Source organism: Dromiciops gliroides, chromosome 3 (assembly GCF_019393635.1).
Source record: "Dromiciops gliroides isolate mDroGli1 chromosome 3, mDroGli1.pri, whole genome shotgun sequence".
NCBI classification, from domain to species: domain Eukaryota; kingdom Metazoa; phylum Chordata; class Mammalia; order Microbiotheria; family Microbiotheriidae; genus Dromiciops; species Dromiciops gliroides.
In genome coordinates this window covers 506,169,042-506,189,349 of record NC_057863.1, presented here as the reverse complement: position 1 = coordinate 506,189,349, position 20,308 = coordinate 506,169,042, and the positions used below count along the sequence as shown (strand labels likewise).

The 20,308-nt window shown below is 34.6% G+C and overlaps 2 pseudogenes; one reads left to right on the top strand and one right to left on the bottom strand.

The window, feature by feature from the left end:
* Positions 1 to 7,243: 7,243 nt before the first annotated feature.
* On the bottom strand, positions 7,244 to 8,505 carry LOC122747844 (annotated as a pseudogene).
* A 51-nt stretch (positions 8,506 to 8,556) lies between these two features.
* On the top strand, positions 8,557 to 19,889 carry LOC122747843 (annotated as a pseudogene).
* The last annotated feature ends 419 nt before the right edge of the window (positions 19,890 to 20,308 follow it).

The window sequence follows — 20,308 nt, the reverse complement described above, 5'->3', positions numbered from 1 at the left end:
TTTTTATTAGTTTCACCTTTGTTGTTTAATCAATTCCCAAGTAATAAAATCTGATCCTTTTGTGAACTAAAGCTTATAGGTTCCTTTCTTATTGCCCTGGGAGAAATATCTAAAAAGAATAGTTAGATTAAACCTAAAAAGCTCCCTCATATTTCTGGGACCCCAATATTAAGGCAAGTCACCCAAATAATGCTCAATATATCTAATTTTGGCCCTCACAGATCCAAGACAATTCCAAAAGACTCATGACAGGAAATTAGCTCCACATCCAGAAAAAGAACTGTGGAGTATGAATGCAGATTGAAGCATACAATTTTCATTTTTGTTATTTTTTTTCTTTCTTGTGTTTTTCCCTTTTATTGTGATTCTTCTTTTACAACATGACTAATATGGAAATATGTGTATTATGGCTGTCTTGGGGAGGGGGGAGGGAAGAGAAAAAGGGAGAAAAAATTTAGAACTCAAAATCTTACACAAATTAATGTTGTAAACTAACTTGACATGTGATTGGGGAAAAAAACTATTAAGAAGAAAAAAAGTCATTCCCCAATAAATGAATGGTCAATGGATATAATCAAATAATTCTCAAAAGAATTACAAAATATTAACTATATGAAAGAATGCTCCAAATAACAAATAAGAAGAAAAATACAAATAAAAATAACCCTGAGGTTTTATCTTACATTCTTCAAATTTGTGAACATGACATTCACATAATGATTTAATATTTGCAAAGTGCTTTACAAATATCTCATTCTATCTTCAGCACAACAATGGGAGGTTATATGTTATTGTTATCCCCATTTTACAGATGAGGAATCTGACTTGTCCAGGATCACATAACAACTAAGTATCTGAAGCTATGTTTGAAATCAAGACTTCATAAATACCAGCATAATGTGCTATATGAATAAATCATTTAGCTGCCCCCAATACTCAATATTGGAGGAATTGTGTCAAATAGTAAAATCAACAGAAGAAGGAAATGACAAACCACTCTGTCCTTCTTTTATTCATGTAAGTATTTAGAGATACAAATTTTCCCCTAAGTACCACTTTGGATTCATCTCAAAAAAGTTGATATATTCTCTCATTGTTGTAATTATTTTTAATAAAATTATTGTTTCTATCAGTTTCTCTTTGACCAATTCATTTAGTAATACTGAAGATAATTTTGTTTCTAATTCATTTTAATCCATGTTTCAAATTACTAAACATTATTTTATTGCATTATATGAAAAGAGTACATGTAATTTTTCTGCATTTGTATGTGAGGTTTTTATGCCCTAATATATGGTCAATTTCTTTTCTTGTTTAGAATTCTATTTTCCAAATTACATGTGAAAACAAATTTTGACATCAATTTTTTTAAATTTTGTGTTCCAACTTCTATTCCTCCCTCCCTCCCACCCCCAAGAACTCAAGCAATTCAATATAAGTTATACATAAGTAGTAACGGAAAACATCTCCACATTAGCCAGGTTGTGAGAGAAAACATAAAAACAAAACTTCAGACTAAGGAACTATCAAAAAAATTATGCTTCAATCTCTTTTCAGACACCATCAGTGCTTTCTCTGTAGATGGATTGCAACTTTCATAAGTCCTTCAGGGTTATATTGGACCATTGCATTGCTGAAAATAACCACGTCCTTCCCAGCAGATCATCTTACACTATTGCTGTTATTTTGTATACAGTATATTTCACTCTACTTCAGTTCATGTAGGTTTTTCCAGGTTTTTCTTATAGCATCCTGTTCATCATAACTTTTATATAGTACCTTAAACTTTACAAAGAATTTTCTTCACAGTAGCATAATCAATCATCATAACTATTTCGCTCCATCCTATTCCCTTCCCATGATATTTACTCTATTTTCTATCTTCTTTTACCCTATTCCTCCTCAAAAGTGTTTTGCTTCTAACTGTCCCCTCCCTCACTCTGCCCTCCCTTCTTTCACCCTTCCCTCCTTATCCTCTTCCCCTCCTCCTTTCCTGTAGGGTTAGATAGATTACTCTTCCCAATTGGGTGTGTATGTTATTCCCTCCTTAAGCCAACTCTGATGAGATTAAGGTCTTTGAGCTAATTCTGTGTTCTATATTTTCTTCCTCTCTCTCCTCAACCCTCCCTATGAAATCAAGCAATTCAATATAAGTCATACATGTGCAGTTATGCAGAACATCTTTACCTTCCTTGAAAGTGTTTTGTTTTTTACTGCTCCCTCCCCCAATCTGCCCTTCCTTCCTTCCCTTCCCCCCATCTCTTTCTCCTCCCACTTTTCCTCAGGGCAAATATATTACTATACCCACTTGATTATGTCTGTTATTCCCTCTTTGAGCCAATTCTGATGATAATAAGGTTCACTCACTCCCCCACTCCTTCCTCCCTTCCCCTCCCCTCCATAAGCTTTTTCTTGTTTCTTCTATGTGAGCTACTTTTCCCCAGTCTGCTTCTCCCTTTCCCTTTCTTCTAGTGCATTCCTCTTACTCCTTAACTTTATTTTAAAGATGTCATAATTGGTTAGATAGGTGGCACAGTGGACAAAGCACCATCCCTGGACCCAGGAGGCCCCAAGCCCAAACCCGGCCTCAGACATAAGACACCCCACCCTGCCTCCCCCACAAAAAAAAAGGATAAACACAAAATAAATGCTTTACAGATATCATCCCTTCATATTCAGTTCAGACCTTTGTTCTCTGTCTAAGTGTATTCCTTTCAGCTACCCAAATACTGAGAAAGTTCTTATGAGTTAGAATATTATCTTCCCATATAGGAATGTAAACAGTTTAATCTTCCAATATCCCTCATGATTTCTTCTTCTTTACTTTTTTATGCTTCTCTAGAGTCTTGTATTTGAAAGTCAAATTTTCTATTCAGTTCAGGTCTTTTCATCACAAATGCCTGAAAGTTCTCTTTTTCATTGATGTTCCATTTTCCCCCCTGAAATATTATCCTTAGTTTTGCTCGGTAGGAGATTTTGGGCTGTAGTCCCATCTCCTTTGCCCTCTGGAATATCATATTCCATGCCCTCCAGTCCTTTAATGTAGATGCTGCTAGATCTTGTTTTATCCTTACTGTAGCTCCACAGTATTTAAATTCCTTTTTTCTAGCTGCCGCAATATTTTCTCCTTGACTTGGGATCTCTGGAATTTGGCTATAATATTGCTGGATGTTTTCCTTTATGGCTCTCTTTCAGGAGGTGATTGGTGGATTCTTTTAATTCCTATTTTACCTTCTGCTTCTAGAATATCAAGGCAATTTCCCTGACAATTTCTTGGAGGATTACGTCCAAATTCAAAAAAGTAAAGATCACTTCATCAAATAATAATTAGTAAAGGATAAAAGGGGATCCATTCCATTAGATTTATTGAATTATTGTAATTGAAAATGGGTCATCTCCAGACAGCACCTGTCTAATGATGGAACCAAAGGATCTTCCATGTAAACATTTATACATAAATTCTTCCACTAATATACCCACAAAGAAGTGTTGAATAAATAACTAAGTCATGTGGATTTGTTTATGGAAAGAGAAGGAAATTCATGACAACTTTATTATTATCAGAAATTACATAAGGGTTATTCCCCAAAGATAAAGCAAATTATGAAAGGAAATAATGAAACCTGTAATGTATATCACTGCAAAATTAAAAAGTTTAGCACTTATAGAATACCTCACTATACATGACTTGGCTAGAATTATACATGAGAAGCTCAATTCTTTTCATGGATTGAAAAATGAAAAATACCTATCCTACAAATAAAGACTTCAAACTATTAGAGATAATTAACCGATAAACTGTACCAGAACTCAACAGTCACAACAGCCCAGATATGGTATTGAGCCAAAAAAAATTTCTTTGTTGCTCTATTAAATCCACATAATCTTCAAGCTACATGGAACAACAATTGTAAAAATATAAATGGCTAACAAAGAAAATTATAAACCTATGATAACAGAAAGACATGCATAACATCCTGGTTGTTCTATCTGCTATTGGAGTTGTACTAAGGATACTTTCAGCAATCCTGCAGAGAATGAGATTACATCCTTTGACTTAACTATAAAAAGCAATCATTTGAACCTGAGTGTGTAGAACATTAAATATAAAAATACAGCAGTATAATGACTTGTCTCAATACTGTTTTTATTTGATCCCCACTGGAAAATATGGAAAGTAAATTAATGAACAAGACAAATAACTGGCATTTATATAGAGTTTTAATGCTTATCAAATATTTTTCTTATATTTTATCAGTTGATTCTCATGACAACCTTTTGAAGTAGTATTATTATTTCTATTTTGTTTATAAGGAAACGGGCTGTGAAAAGTTGTTTGCCAATGTCAATTACTTATTAGATATCCAAGGTAGGATATGAAATAAGATCTCAGCACTCTTTTTACTATACCTTGCTCCTTTTCAACAACAATAACCTTGAAGTTGTGAGATTAAAATTGGATATTAGATCATAAATCTCCCCTACTTAACCTTTCACTTAATTTATCTCCCAGACTAGTAAATGGAAGGAGCTTCTGGTTTTCTAGATAGAGCCTTTATTGTATGGTAGTCACAAGGTGATGTTGATTAGAAGGATAGGAAAGTAGAAATACAATACAAATCATCTTAAGTCTAGGCTTAGTCTATATTCTGTATAAAACTCACCAAAACCCAAGGCCACTTTTGGGGAGAGAGACCGAGTCAAGCGCGTTGTTAACCGAGAGCCGGGCCGAGTCAAACTCCAGTCCGCGTCTGTCTGTGCAGCGCAGCCAGGAGACCAGCAAAGCAGGAAAAAACCCCACTTCTGTTCTCTCCTTGCCTTTTAAGCTCGCACCCCGGAAGTCAGAAGTCAAGTGCTCAGCAGGCAATGCTGTTGGTCTCCTCCCCAAAAGGGTGGTAACTAAAAAAATCCAAAAACTGGCGTCTCTCCATTATCTAACCGACTGTTAAAACTTTTTACCACAAAGTCTAAACGGCTCCTCAAATAATTTTAAACTCTTCAAATATAGACTTTTCTTCTTACTTCCTTTGTCACCTAAGCAAGTACTTAACCTCTCTATAAAATGAGTGTTGGATAGATGGACTCTAAGGTCCCTTCTAGTTCTAAAACTATAGTCCTATGTTTTAAAATTGAGTCATCTCCAAACTTTTGTCCTTGCATAACTACAGTAAAAATGTTTAAAGTATGCATTTCCAAAATATTGATTACTTAATTATATATACTATCATATTAATATAGTATTAATATCATACCTGTTTGACTAGGGTCTCCCACAGACTACAAATATTGTTACCATAACTTTAAGAGCCAAATGAAATGCTGCAGAAAGGGCAGTTTCACTGGTAATTTTGAGTTTCAGTTGGAACTGACTTTCTAACAGGGCTTCTTCCTAATAGAGGTACGGACAATTCGTGGATTTTAATTTGATCTATGAAGAACTATAAGAAATTTATAAACAATATACAAAGAAATAAGGTTCTTTTTGGAGCTATCTTAACTGTTCTTTTATAAAGAAACATAAAGAGAATTTTATGAAGAAGGTATGAGGTAGTAAAAAGTTTAACTATATTCTAAAGAAACAGTTACCTGTGATAGCTGAAGAAAGGACTAAGAAAAAATGAAATAGTTAACATCCTGGAGAATCAGATTTTACTCTATCTCATTTATTGAACAGATGAAAGAATTCAAATAAGCCACTTATGCTCAGGATAAGTTCCCAGACAAGATTAAAGAAATCATCTAAGAAGGTGTTTTATACAAAAAACATTTCTGCATAAATGGAAAAAAGTGTCCATATAAGAGGCTTTTGGGAGCAAAGACAGAAATCACTTAGGGTTCATGAAGAAACTGGCACTCAAAATGAATTGAAGAAAATCAGAGATTCTAAGAGATTGGGAGGGAGAATGGAGTGTACTCCAGGTATCAGACAGCCAGTGTAAATCATCAAGATGAAGATAGAATGCCCTGCATGAGGGACAAGTAGGGCATTATGATTAAATCAGGGTGTGAGGAGTTGAGTAACATGTAAGTAAATCAGAAGATTAATAAGAGAAAAAAGTGTAAAGAGTTTTAAATGCCAAATATATTTTCACAACTTGGTTTCTTTCAACCCTTCCAATCAGTTTCTTATAATAAATGTAATGTTGTTGAGTCATGTCAGTCATATCTGACTCTCTGTGAGTCTATTTGGGGTCTTCTTGGCAAAAATAATGGAAAAGTTTCCCATTTCTTTCTCCAGCTCATGTTACAGAAGATAAAACTGAGGCAAACAATATTAAGTAACTTTCCCAGGGTTACACAGCTAGTAAGTGTCTGAGGCAAGATTTGAATTCAGGTCTAACTCTAGGGTCACTACTCTATTCACTATGCCACCTAACTACTATATAAATGTCACAGGACATAGGACAAAAAAATTTTAAATGCTTTTTGCATTATGAGGATTCAGTCAATTTGACAATGGAAATGAAATTTCCCTGAGGAAAGGTTTATAAATCACATTGACTTGCTCAAATCGCTATTATAAGAACCTTTCCTATCAATGATTTTTGTCAGAAACTAAAAGTTTTCCTCAAAATTGGTATATCTTGGTGTTCATTTCTTATTATGTCCTAGTTGTAAATAGACTTCCATTTACACTATATTGGTAATGTTTAATTATTGTTCTGAGCCAGACCAGCCTTTGTATGTCTATTGTGGGAGTCAGAAAATATCATAGGGGTTTGGGTCTGGGAAAAAGTGAAAGGAAATTACTTTGGGTTTTAATATTTAGGACAAATTATACTTCTGTGTACCTATCAAAATTTTATAACAATTTTGACAGAAAAAAAGCAAAAGTGTAATTACAAAAGGGGCTATAAGTTTGGTTATTTTTTATTTGTTCAGGAGAAGGGGGCGGAACTGAAGGGTTGCATTGTGTCTACATAATTTGGGCTTTTTTTACTATTTTTCCAACAACCTACTTTCATGTGTTGTCTTCCTAAATTATTGATCACTAACAATGGACAGAGAATGAAAGGTCTACCAAAATTAAGATGTAATGTATTGAATGATTCCATTGGATATTTGCATTTTAACAGAAGATCATAAATCAAAGATTTATAGCTATAAAGGATCTTAGAGGCCATATAGTCCAAACACCTAAATGTTTACAAATGAAAAACCTGAAGCCCACAAAGCAAAAGATCATCCAGGATTAAAACCCTGATCCTCCCACTCCAAAAACAGCACACTTTCCACCGCATCTTTAAACCAAAGGAAGTAAGTCCTGCTGGTAGAATGTTGGGCAATAGAGAATGGGGAGGAAAAAAATTGGGAAAAGATTCCTTCCTATGAGAATTTTAATGTAGCAAGGAAAGAAAAGGAATGTTTGGCACTTGAATTCAGCTCCCATTATGAAAATCCTTCTCTTGTCCTGGAAAATATTCTTGTTTTCAAGGTTTTCCTCAAGGCAGACTGAACATCTTTATTCCTCAGACTATAAATCAGGGGGTTTAGCATGGGCCCCACATTTGTGTAAAACACTGAAGCTATTTTGCCCTGGTCCACAGACTCTGATGAAGAGGGCTGGAGATACATGAATGAAGCTGACCCAAAGAAAAGAGCAACAGCAATTATGTGGGAGCTGCAGGTGCTGAAGGCTTTGGACCTGCCTTCAGTGGAGCTGATGCTCAGGATACTGGACAGGATGAGAGCATAAGAGGTAAAGATGGTGATGCTAGGCACTATGATGTTAGTGCCCACAACAATGAAAACCACCAACTCATTGACACGGGTGCTGGAACAGGACAACTGGAAGAGGGGAACTATGTCACACAAGTAATGGTTTATGATGTTGGCATCACAGAAGGACAGTCTCAGCATGCATCCAGTGTGGGCCATGGCACCAGCAAACCCCATTACATATGCCCCACCCACTAGCCATGAGCAGACCTGATTGGACATAGTAACATTATACAGCAATGGATTACAGATGGCAACATAACGATCATAAGCCATTGTTGTCAACACATAGCACTCAGAAATAACAAAAAAACAGAAGAAATAGAGCTGAGCCATACATCCTGAATAAGAGATGATGTTTTCCTCTGAAACAAAATTCATCAACATTTTAGGGGTAAAGGTAGAAGAGTAGCAGAGATCTATGAAAGATAAGTTGAAGAGGAAATAGTACATAGGAGTGTGAAGCTGAGAATTCATCCTGATTAAAATGATTAGTCCCAGGTTTCCCATTATAGTGATCACATAAGTCCCCATAAACAGAAGAAATAGAGGTACTTGGAGCTCAGGGTGATTTGTTAAGCCTGCAAGGATGAACTCAGTCACTGAAGAGGCATTTTCCAAAGCCATTCTCCTCTTGAGGGATCTATGAGGCAAAGAGAAAAGTAATACTTGTAGCAAAATAAGCTCAATTAACCCTCTTCCCCAATTATGAAAAAAGAGCAATTCTAGAAGTGTCTAAAAAGTATCATCACCATGCCATGAAGGTTCTGTTCTTATCACCCCAAGATATCCAGGGATTTTGATTAGGCTGAGTTACTGTCTCCATGAGCTTGATGAATGCGGAAAACTGTTCCTGAGTTCCCCTGCAGAGTAACAGTTGATGTTCTTCAGACTCCAAAGCAAAAAGAAATCAGAAAAATGACAGTAGTTTCCCCCATCCCCTATGATATCCCCAATGCTGACCACCTCAGGTAAAAACTTTTAACTGTTGTCCCCATTTCAGGTGTAGTAAAGTAATACCTCAAAGAGTTTTACAAATGCCTATGGTAAAAAATTATTATTATTATTATTATTATTATTATTATTTAAATTAGCATGAATTCTATTAACCATTAGCAGTATTACCAACAAGGTTGTTGTTAGTAATAAAATAATGATAGCAAGCATTGACATAGTGCCTATTATGTGCCAGGCACTGCCCTAAATCCTTTACAAATATTATATCATTTGATCCTCACAAAAACCCTGGGAAATAGATGTTATTATCATCCCCAGTTTATAGCTGAGAAAACTGACGCAGAGATCAAGTGAGATTGCCCAAGGTCACACAGCTTATAAGTGCATGAAAATAGATTTAAATTCAGATCTTTCTGATTTAAAGCCCACGATTCTATCCAATGTGCCACCTAGCTTTCTGCAGACTGAGTGCAGAGTGCCTTTCCCTGAATATAGAGTCTTGAGGAGGTAGGGGACTAATGAAAACAAGAGACATATTTTCTTCATATGTTCTCTTCTACACTCTCACCTACACTATACCAAAAGATCTATATATCAGTCAATGACCAAAGTTAAGGGCATGATATTTTATAGACTCCTCAAATCTTCTGGGTGGCAAAGCAGGGAGGGCAAAATAGAAGTAAAAAATCAAAATAAAAAATGGAAAAAATCAAAATGAACTTGTTATACACTCACCTTTCTCCTGCCAGAGCACTTCAGTGTTGATCTTTCCTGGTTTTGAGCCCCTGGGTCCTGAAGGAGAAATAACTCTGATAAGGGTGATCAGAGATTCTCCTCTTCTATTCCCTTTTCTACTGAGGCAATCAGAGCAAAAATTTCAGCCTCTACACTGAATTGAGAGATGTTTTGAGCTTTAAAGATCACAGGTTATGACTGTGACTTCACCAAAACTCCAGCATTGGGGAAGGAAAAAGGTCCTAGAGGTGTCAATATAATCAACAAGTAATAGGAAACTAAAGGTTTTAAATGGACTATATTGGAAACACAGGGAGGATCCAGAAAATTCTCTCCCTGGGATCAGACTCTTCAGGGAGCAGTAATTACAATATCTATGTTTACACACTGTAGCACAGAACTTTTTTTTTTTTCTCCTAAGGGACGGAATCCTCTACTCAACCTTTAAATTCATTCAATCAACGTCTCCCATTTTCTTCTAACCTTAGTTCTGACAATTTCTCTTTTGAACAATGTTTTATGAACCCACCATCTCTGACTTTTCTACAGAATATTTCTACAGAAATTACAGAATAAAGGGAAAGTATAAGATCAGAGGGTTACAGTCTTGAACTGAGCTCTCAAGAGAATACATGGGAGTGTGAATAGTCTTTATGATCCTGTCAAAATGGAATTAGGATTGTTAGACTACTAAATCCAGGCACATTGAGGTTTTAAGAAGTTAGACCCTCCACCCTTGTGCACCATTTGGATATATGGGAGTTTATGTTAACTACACACACACACACACACACACACACACACACACACACATATTGTACTTACCTTTCTAGGTATATATTGCATCCATCCACCCCCAAAGCCCAACAAATTATAAGTTCCTTCAGGATGATTTGATTTTTTAACAAAGGAACACATAAATTAAGGAAGGAGTGAAAATATCAGGTATCGGTCAATTTTGCTTTTTGGCAAGTTAAATAAAGATCTGTTAAAGGAAAAATAGAGATATTAACCAATATCCAATTTAGTTTTTTTAAAAGAAAGAGGAAAATTAATTACCAGAATCAAAAATGAGAAAGAAGAATAGAAAACAAAAGGTAATAAAGGAAATTATTAGACCTATCTGCTTTTAAAACTGAAAACTTGAAATGGTTAAATAATTTTAAAATATAAAATGCTCAGATCAATGAAATAATACAGAATGTAAGTTACCCAGTATCAGAAAAACTAATTGAATGAGCCATAAATGAACACTCAGAGAAAAAGCTCCAGGATTAGGTGGATTTACAATTAAATATTATGAAACATTAAAAGAACGATTCATTCTAATATTAGATGAACTGTTTTAAAAAATAGGAAAAGAAGCAATCCTACTAAATAGCTCCTATGATACAAATATGGTCATGATGCTTAAATCAGGAAGAGTCAAAACAGAAAAAAGATATGTGAATAGATCAATATCTTTATGAAAATTAAAATAAAATATTAGCACTAAGAAAGGCTACAGAAACATAAAAAAGATTATATATTATTACCAACTAGGATTTATACCAGAAATGGAGGTAGGTTCAACATTATAAAAACTATAAACATCAAAGATCATATAATAATGAGAACAACAAAATTATAGAATTATATCATTCAATGAATCAAAAACTTTTTAAGAAAATATAAAACCCATTTCAGTTTTTTTAAACCACAAAACATTAATAAATATACTTTTCTTCAATATCATAGTTAATCACTATCTAAGGTCAATAAGTACAATCATATATAAGATGGAAATAAATTAAAGACCTTTACAATAATATCAGGGTTAAGGGAAGGATGTCCATTATTCATCACTGTTCTTTAATATAGTATTAGAAATACTAGCCTTAGCAATAAAGAAAGAAAAAGAAAATTGGGAATTAGCAAAAGGTAGAAGAAACAAAATTATCACTTTTGAAGATAATGTAATGATTTATTTAGAGGATGAATGAAAGTCATCTAAAATTAATTACAACAATAATTTTAGGGAGCAGCTAGGTGGCACAGTGGATAAAGCACTGGCCCTGGATTCAGGAGGACCTGAGTTCAAATCCAGCCTCAGACACCTGACACTTACTAGCTGTGTGACCCTGGGCAAGTCACTTAACCCTCATTGCCCTGCAAAACAAAACAAAAACAATAATTTCAGCAAAGTACCGGATATAAAATCAATCTAAGTAAATGATCAACATTTCTTTATATTATCAAAAATTTTAGGAGGAAGAAAGAAAGAAAATGCCATTTTAAAAAGATTATACAATTTATAAAATAATTGGGAGTTTACCTCATTCCTCCTCTATACACAGGAACTACATGAATACAACTACAAAACAATCTTGACAGAAATAAATAGGCATACAAAGAATTAGAGAAGTATTAATTATTCATGGGTAAATTATGCCATGTAAAAATGATATTACCTGTTAATTTATTCAGTGTCATATCAAACTACCAAAGGCTTACTTCAATAGCAAAAATCATCTGGAGGAGCAAAAGGTAAGTAATCCCAAGGGAAATAATGAAAAAGGGATGAAGAAAAGTAAGTGAAAAACCACATCTCAAACAATACTAAAGAGTAATAATTATCAGTAAGATTTGGGATTGGTTAAAAAGCACATAGGTTGATAAGTGGAATAGATTAGTTATACAACATACAGAACTAAAAAAACCCAAAACACTATAGCATATATCAGCATAGTTTTTGATCAATCAAAACTCCCCAACTAAAGGGAATGTTATTGTTTTCATGTCAAAAGTCATGTCTGACTCTTAGTAATCCCTTTTGGGGTTTTCTTGGCAAAGATACTGGAGTGGCTGGCCATTTCCTTCTCCAGCTCATTTTATAGAAGAGAAAACTGAGGCAAACAGTTAAGTGATTTGTCTAGGATCACACAGCTAGTAAATGTGTGAGGACAGATTTGAACTCAGGTCTTCCTGACTCCAAGCCCTGAAGTGTATACTCTGTACCACCTAGCTATTGACAAATAAAGTGGTAAAAATTCACTATTAACAAAACTTCTGGGAAAACTGGAAATCAATGGAAAGCAAAGTGGATAAGCTACAAATGGATATGACTTAGATATAAAATGTAACATCATAAGCAAATTATAGGAGGAAAGAAGAAATTAATCTTATGGATCAATGGATAAGGGAAGAATTTGTGACTAAACAAGGGATAGAGAGGTTCTAAGATAAAATGTGAAATTTGATTACATAAAATTAAAAAGATTTTGTAGCCAAAAAGCTAAGATTAGAATGGAAACAATTAACTAAAGAAACATCTTTCCAGTAAAAGGCTCTGATAAAAATCTAATTTCTATGATATATATATAAGGTACTGGTTCAAATTTATGAGACTGAGAGTCCACAACTGATGAATGATAAAAAGATAGGAACAAAAAAAAAGCCAAGGTACCAATTGCCATATATATATATATATAAATGCTTCAAATAACTAAGAATTAGGGAAATGCAAATTAAGGTAGCACTAATCAGATGCCTCATATTGGATAAGCTGAAAAAAAGGGAAGAGCAGACACACTTATGCACCAGTGGTAATTGATCTAACCATTCTGTAAAGCAATTTGGAGTAAAGATCTGGTTATCACATAGACTGACTAGCTCACCTGAACTGTTACAGTGAAATGAAGACACCAAGTTACATCCAGACAATGATTTATTCAACAAGGCAAAATAAATTAGGCCCAAGACTCTCAGTCAGTACAAGGACCCTGAACCTTGGTTTCTATAATTATTATACAGTTGAATGGAATAAAAAACAGAATGAGGGATTGAGTCATGTTGTTCCTTTTTTTCTGGAGAGAATTGGGACTTTTTTGAGTTGGGAAATCAACTGACTTATGGGAAGTTGAAACTTAACCTTACAAAGTGATAGCTAAGGGCAAAATGGAGTTACCAATGCTATTTTAATGTGATACTTTTGACTCTGTTTTATTGTTACTTTCATGTCTCATGGAATCATTAGCTTCCACTTGACCAATTCTTATTTTTAAGAAGTATTTTCTTCAGTGAAGTTTTCTACTTTTTACTATTTGTCCAATACTGATTTTAATGGAATTATTTTCATCAATATTTTTGTACCTCTTTTTTAAAACTATTAATTATTTTTGGTAATTTTTTTACATAACTCATTTCTCTTCCCAATTTTTCCTCTATAATTCTTATTTAGTTTTTTTAATCATTTATATTTTCTCTTTTGTACATTTTCTTTGCCTCTTCTAGAAATTTTTCTTGGTCTTGTGGCCAATCTACATTTTTTTCCCTTCAGGCTTTGATTATATATGTTTTCCTCTCGTTGTCTTCTGTGTTTATATCTTGAGCTTCCTTTTCATTGTAGTAGCTTTTTATGTTGTTTCTTTTTTGTTATTGTTTGCTCATTTTTCTAGGCTATTTCATTACTTTGGAATTTGTGTTAGTGTTAGGCTCTGCTCACAGGGAAGATGTATTGTCTGAACATTTGTTTTTTTATGTGCTTATGCTTCTTTCACAGCTCAATCTGAGGGACTACAAGTTTTTGTGCTTCTAGAGTGCTGTGAACTGGGGAGATGCCTGCTTACTGCCCTTCTTGTTTATGATCTTCAATTCCCCCCCCCCCATTTAGGTCTGTCATATTTTTGGTGGTTCAGATTCTGTGGATTACTCCTGGTCTCAATCACAGTGAGCATGTAGAGACATTCTGTTTCCTGACATTATTGTCATTGCCATAGCCCAGTATACCTTTGGCCTGCTGCTACACTGTCCTCCCAGTTATCCCCAACTCCAGTGACTGCAATGGGAAAGAGACCTAGTAGTACCAAATCTCAAAGTATACTACAAAGCTATGATTATCAAAGTAATTTGGTACTGAGTTAGAAACAGAGAGGTTAATCAGTGGAGCAGATAGGCAGTGGAAGACAATAGACAGAAGCAAAAGAGCATAGTACTTCAGTGTTTGATAAACCCAAAGTTCCAAGCTGCTTGGGCAAGAACTCACTATTCAACAACAATGAAAAAAAATTGGGAAAACTAGAAAGCAGTCTAGCAGGAACTGGGTATAAAGCAACATCTCATACAGTATATTATAAATTGGAGAAAATGGTTACTTTTATAAATTTTGCTCAGTTCCCTATATACTTGAAAAATGAGGCCTTTATCAGAAAAACTTTGTGTAAATTCCCCCTGCCCCCATTTTCCTGCTTTCCTTTTAATTTTGGCTACATTGGTTTTATTTGTGTAAAAATTTTATTTCATGTAAATCAAAACTATGAATTTTACCTTCCATGATCCACTCCGCTCTATTGTTTCACCACAAACTCTTCCATTATTTATAGATCTGACATAAATTTTTTCCAGATTATTCAATTTTTATAATAAGAGAGTAGGACCAAATTGTTCCTTACTGTTTAGTATTTAAGAAGTGAACCAGAAGGAAAGGTTTGCTGTGAATCTCCAAAATGTGATGAAAATGTGGTTGGAATGTTTTAACAAATGCTAAAAGATCAAAGAAGGTTTGGGGTATTGTGGCTCCTTAGTACTATGGTACATACAAACAGAATAACTCTCTATCACTCTTTTTCCTGGAGGGTAACAGATTTATGGTTTTAGTATAAGGGAAGAAGGTGAATTCAGAGGGGAAGGAGGGAATGGAAGTTTGGGGGAGGGAGCTGTAAAAAGCAAAACACTTTCAAGGAAGGTGAAGATGTTTGGCATAACACCACATGTATGATATATATTGAATTACTTGATTTCATAGGGAGAGTTGAGGAGGGAGGGAGGAAGAAAAAAAGGCCATAACCTCATCAGAGCAGGCTCAAGGAGGGAATAACACACACATCCAATAGGGAAGAATAATCTATTTAACCATTCAGGTAAGTAGGAAGGGAAGAGGATAAGGAGGGAAGGGCAAATGAAGGGAGGGTAGAGCAGGGGAGGGGGCAGTAAGTAGCAAAACACTTATGAGGAGGATTAGGGCAAAATAAGGTAGACAATGGAATAAATATCATTGGAAGGGAATCAGATGGAGGGAAATAGTTACGATGATTGACTACAATGTCAAAATGTATGGCACCTACTCTGCTGGGCTATTATGAAGAAAATTCTCTGTTAAGTTCAAGGTACTATATATAAATTGTGATGAACCGGATACTATCAAAAAAACGTGGAAAGACACATGAACTGAAGCAGAGAGAAATGTATACAAAATAACAGCATTATTGTAAGATGATCTGCTGGGAAATACATGGTTATTTTCAGCAAGGCAATTATCCAATATAACTCTGAAAAACCTAGGAAAGTTGCAGTACATCTACAGAGAAAGAACTGATGGTATCTGAAAACAGACAAACACATTTTTTTTGACAATTCCTTAATCTGAAGTTTTGTATTTATCTGTTTCCACTCACAACCTAGATAAGGTAGAAATGTTTGCCATGACTACTCATGTATAAGTTATGTTGAATTGTTTGAGTTCTTGGGGGGGAGGTGGGAGGAGAAGGAGGAAGAGGAGTTGGAACGCAAAGTTTTTTTAAAATTGATGTCAAAATTTGCTTTTACATGTAATTTGGAAAATTAAAGAAGAAAAAAATTTTAAAAGAGAATAAATAGAACTGAAGTTAGTTTGGAAGTTTTATCACTGAAGTCCAAAAGGAAAGGAAAAAATTGTTTTGAAACTTTCAGCCTTATCTAGTGCTTAAGAACCATTTATTATAAGCTCAGCTTTCTACCTTAGAAAGAAAAAAAGCTTGTTTAAATCAGGAAGCAAATAATTTGAAAATAACTAAATTTTAATTTTAGGGGAATATTTACTTTACCACTGGATTTTTTCTGTGAATGATTTACCAGATTTTAATTGTTTAGGGAAATCAAAAGCAAAATCTAAAAGGAATTGTAGGCTAAAAATCCCCAAAGTAAAAGTTTTGCAATTGATTGTTATCATATAAGAAAACTTGTGCCAACTGGCAAAGGGGAGATTCAATGAAGGGAAGAAAACTAGTTCAGTTAAAAGAGTGAAATGGGATTATAAAATAAAGATATGTGGGACTGAGAAAGTAGTGAAGGTAAGTGAAGTGTTGAATTAGAGTATGGAAAGAGGTACAGTCTTGATGTTCTCAGGGATTTAATCAATGTTCACAGGATGAAGGGAAAAGACAAAGAAAGTCTAAGGAAGTTGAGATAAAGAGAATGGCAAAAAAATTAAAGAGAGTTGGAGATCATTTGCACTAACAAAGTGTGAACATAAAGCTCAATTAGAGGGTAGTCTGAAAGAAGAGTCTTATTTTCCTGAAGAGTAAGAATGTAAAAATGATTTTTTGAATTCCAAAATTGATAGACAACAGAATGACTTTTCTATTTAAGATAATTCAGAAAGGCCTTCAACCAGATTAGTATCATTTTACTATAATAAGTGTTTTGTCTATGCATAAAATCCATGATGTGGGATTTCATATTTATAATATGCTTATAATCTTTTGAACTGTGACTTTTGAAAAACCATGATATAAGAAATGCTATTAATTTGGAAAATTTAGAAGGTGATATGACTATATCATTAGAACATTTATTCCACTTTTGAATTGAATGTTATGAAATGACAATTTTAAGCTATCACCATTAGAGATTTTTGCCATGATTCTTAAAACTATCAAGTATTTGGTTGGGTATATTTTGCTTTAAGATGAGTAATTATGATAATTACTTAGTATTGGGTAAAAGTACAAAAGACCTTGTAAATTTTTATTATCTGTAAAATTCTTTGGAAACTTGCCAAATCTTTAGTACTCTGGATTTTTAGCCTTGGCAAGATCATAAAATTTTATCAGTTCTGTGAAAGAAAGAGCTGCAAGAATGTATCATTAAGAAAAGCCTTGTAAATTCTTAAATAGTGTTTACCAAAAAGCTGAGATCTTTCTTCCATCACATAAACCCATAGCATAAGTATGTATGAGGAGGTAGGAGGGGAGAACTTAAAAGTTTATAGTATATAAGTGATTTCCCTGATAATAGATTGTGAAAATTATGAAATCATACCTGGAATAGTATTATTGAAGTTACATATTTACATCAACTTAGCTTCAATTAGTCAACTCAGTCTAAAGGATTTTCCTTTTTACCTTAAAGCTTACGATGTAATCTTTTAAGATATCCAGGACAACAGGCACCCCTATTTTGAGGGTTTTGAGTAAATTGTCATGTATTCACATTATGTGTAAAAATCTAGAATGTGATTAGTTTCTCCATTTTAATGATTAATTTTAAGTCAGGAAATGTCTAAACTGGAAAGTAAAGAAGAAAAATGTTGAATGAATACCTTTCAAAAACCTTTAATGTACCTACTAAGTATTAAAAATAAACATTTATTTATTGTAATTTACAGTTAATTATTATTATAACATGGAAAAACAATCATATCTTTCTCTAATCTGTTTGGAATTTATGTGAGGTAGAACTATAATTTGGTTTGCTCTGTTTTGAATTTAGGTATGTGATTTTAAGCCAGTGCTCTGACATTCAAGGGAAAATAGTGAGAATTGCTAAAAGGAAGTGCCAACTGGAAAAGCTACAGGTGGATATAGATAACCAGGAAGGTTTGAGGAGACAGCTTTATGAAGGAATGGTAGGATCATCAGGACTCAGTTTCCACACAGGGCTATTTCCTTTCTCAATAGGAATATTCTCCACTTGGTTAATTCTGGACCTGGTTGTGATACCCTATGTATAATGTGAAACTCTGTTGCTTGATTGGCTATTCCAAAAGGTATTTATGACTTACATCTGAAATCAGAGTTAAGGGAATTTTGTCCTGGTACAACTATGATGGGTTAGTCTGTGATTTGGGGTTTGGGTCTGAGGGAATAGTCCTGATATTGTTATAAACATGTCTTTCCTCCATTCACAGCAACTTTTCCCGACCATGGCAGAATTTCAAATATTTTACACTGGATCATATTGTTACAATCATCAAACATCTCTGAACTCCTATAATGGGATGTAAGTATAAAGGACCCTATTGCTTTGATTTTACTATGTTGAATTTATGACCAGAAACTGTCAACTTCCAGATTTGCCATTTCCTTGCTCATTGGTTTAATAGTTATATATTCATGTTTAATATTAGGTTTTTGTAGTATCACATCTTTCCTGACTGATATGAAAATGACACATATCCTCAAAAGGGAGCTTTGATAAGAATGTGATGTGATAAAGAATATACTTAAAGGATTTGTGATAAAATAATGGGACTTGGCAGATGCCCAGGAGCCCCACCTGAAGATTGATTTGGAATTGATTGAATTGGGTGAGACCAAGAGACTGAGAACCTAGTAAGGATGATTACATTGGGACCACACCTAGCTGGCCCTAAGTAGGGTGTTGTTCTCAGAAACTGAACCTAGTTAAGGTTGATTAAATTGAGACCACACGTGGCCAACCCTGAGTAGAGTATGTTCTCAGAGGCTGTGGACTACAACATCAACCACTCTCAACCAATCAACTTGAAGAACCTCCCATTTCAGGGAGGAAGACAGGAAGTAGGAATCTGAGGCTGGTTGACTGGGTATTCCTCTTTTGGTTCAAGACATCAGCTTGGCAGCAGAACTTCATGTGGGCTGCTAGGAAAGCTAAGATTTCCATGCTATAAGGAATCTGTTCTCATTCTCTCTCTTCACTATCTTAAAAGCCTAAACTCTTGCTGAATTTATCAGTGATTTTAGCCAGTTTTTCCCCAAAACTGGGGGGGGGGTCCAGATTATTACCCACATTTAGATTTTTAAACAACACAGATTCAAGATAACTGCAATTGTATTAACAACCTTAAAACTTCAACTTTTGTACCAGGGAAAAACTCTGCTTAGAAGACAGATGACCAATATGTCAGATATGCCATCCCCTTCTTTATAGTCTTATGATGTCCTATCAGGTCTGCTCATGGTTGATGATAGTGTGTATGCCTTGGGCCTTTGCGGGGCCAGAGTTCACACAGACGGCTTGCTTAGAGTGGTCTTCTGTAAAGAAAACACCATGAATCATTGCTTTTGTAATCTTCCATTCCTGAAGTTCTCTGGTTCTAGAATCTATGTTAATGAAGTAGAAGCTCAGGCATTTGGTATATTTAATATCCCTTTCCTAACCCTGATCATTATTTGTTCTTATATTTTGATCATTGGTCGCATTTGAAAAATTTAATCCACTGAAGGCAGATCAAAATCCTTCAGGGTCTGTAGCTCTCATATTGCAGTCCTGGTGTTTTCTTTGGCTCGAGTGCATTCATGCACCTGCAGCCATCTTCAGTCTGCTCCATGGATCAGGGGAAAGTCTCCTCTGTGTTTTACACTGTTATTGTGCCCATGCTAAACTCCCTCATCTGCAATCTGAGAAATAAGGATGTCAAAATTGTCCTGAGAAAAGTGATAAAAAACCCCATCATTCTATTTAAAGGAGAAATGCCAGAATAATGGGGTAATTGGTCTAGTAACTGCTGAAATGCTGAGCAGAGAGACAGAGAGAAAGGCAGGGGAAAGGGAAGGGGAGAGAGAGAGTGAGAGAGAGAGAGAGAGAGAGAGAGAGAGAGAGAGAGAGAGAGAGAGAGAGAAATGTCCCACACATAATTAATTAGAGACACAATTCAGAGACACTTTGGAAACATATCTCATACCTGTGCAGGCAGGAATTTTCTTCTCACATCTGAACCACTATTAACCCTCTCTCTTACATTTCAGGTGAGTGTAAAATTGCAGATATGTTCAGATCTTTTTTTCTATGTATCATTTGGTTTTGCTGATTTTTTTCCTCTCATCTTTTTCTTTCTTTTCTTTAAGAAAATAGTATTTGTTACATGGTAGACTTCTCTATGAAAGGGAAATGGAAGAATACT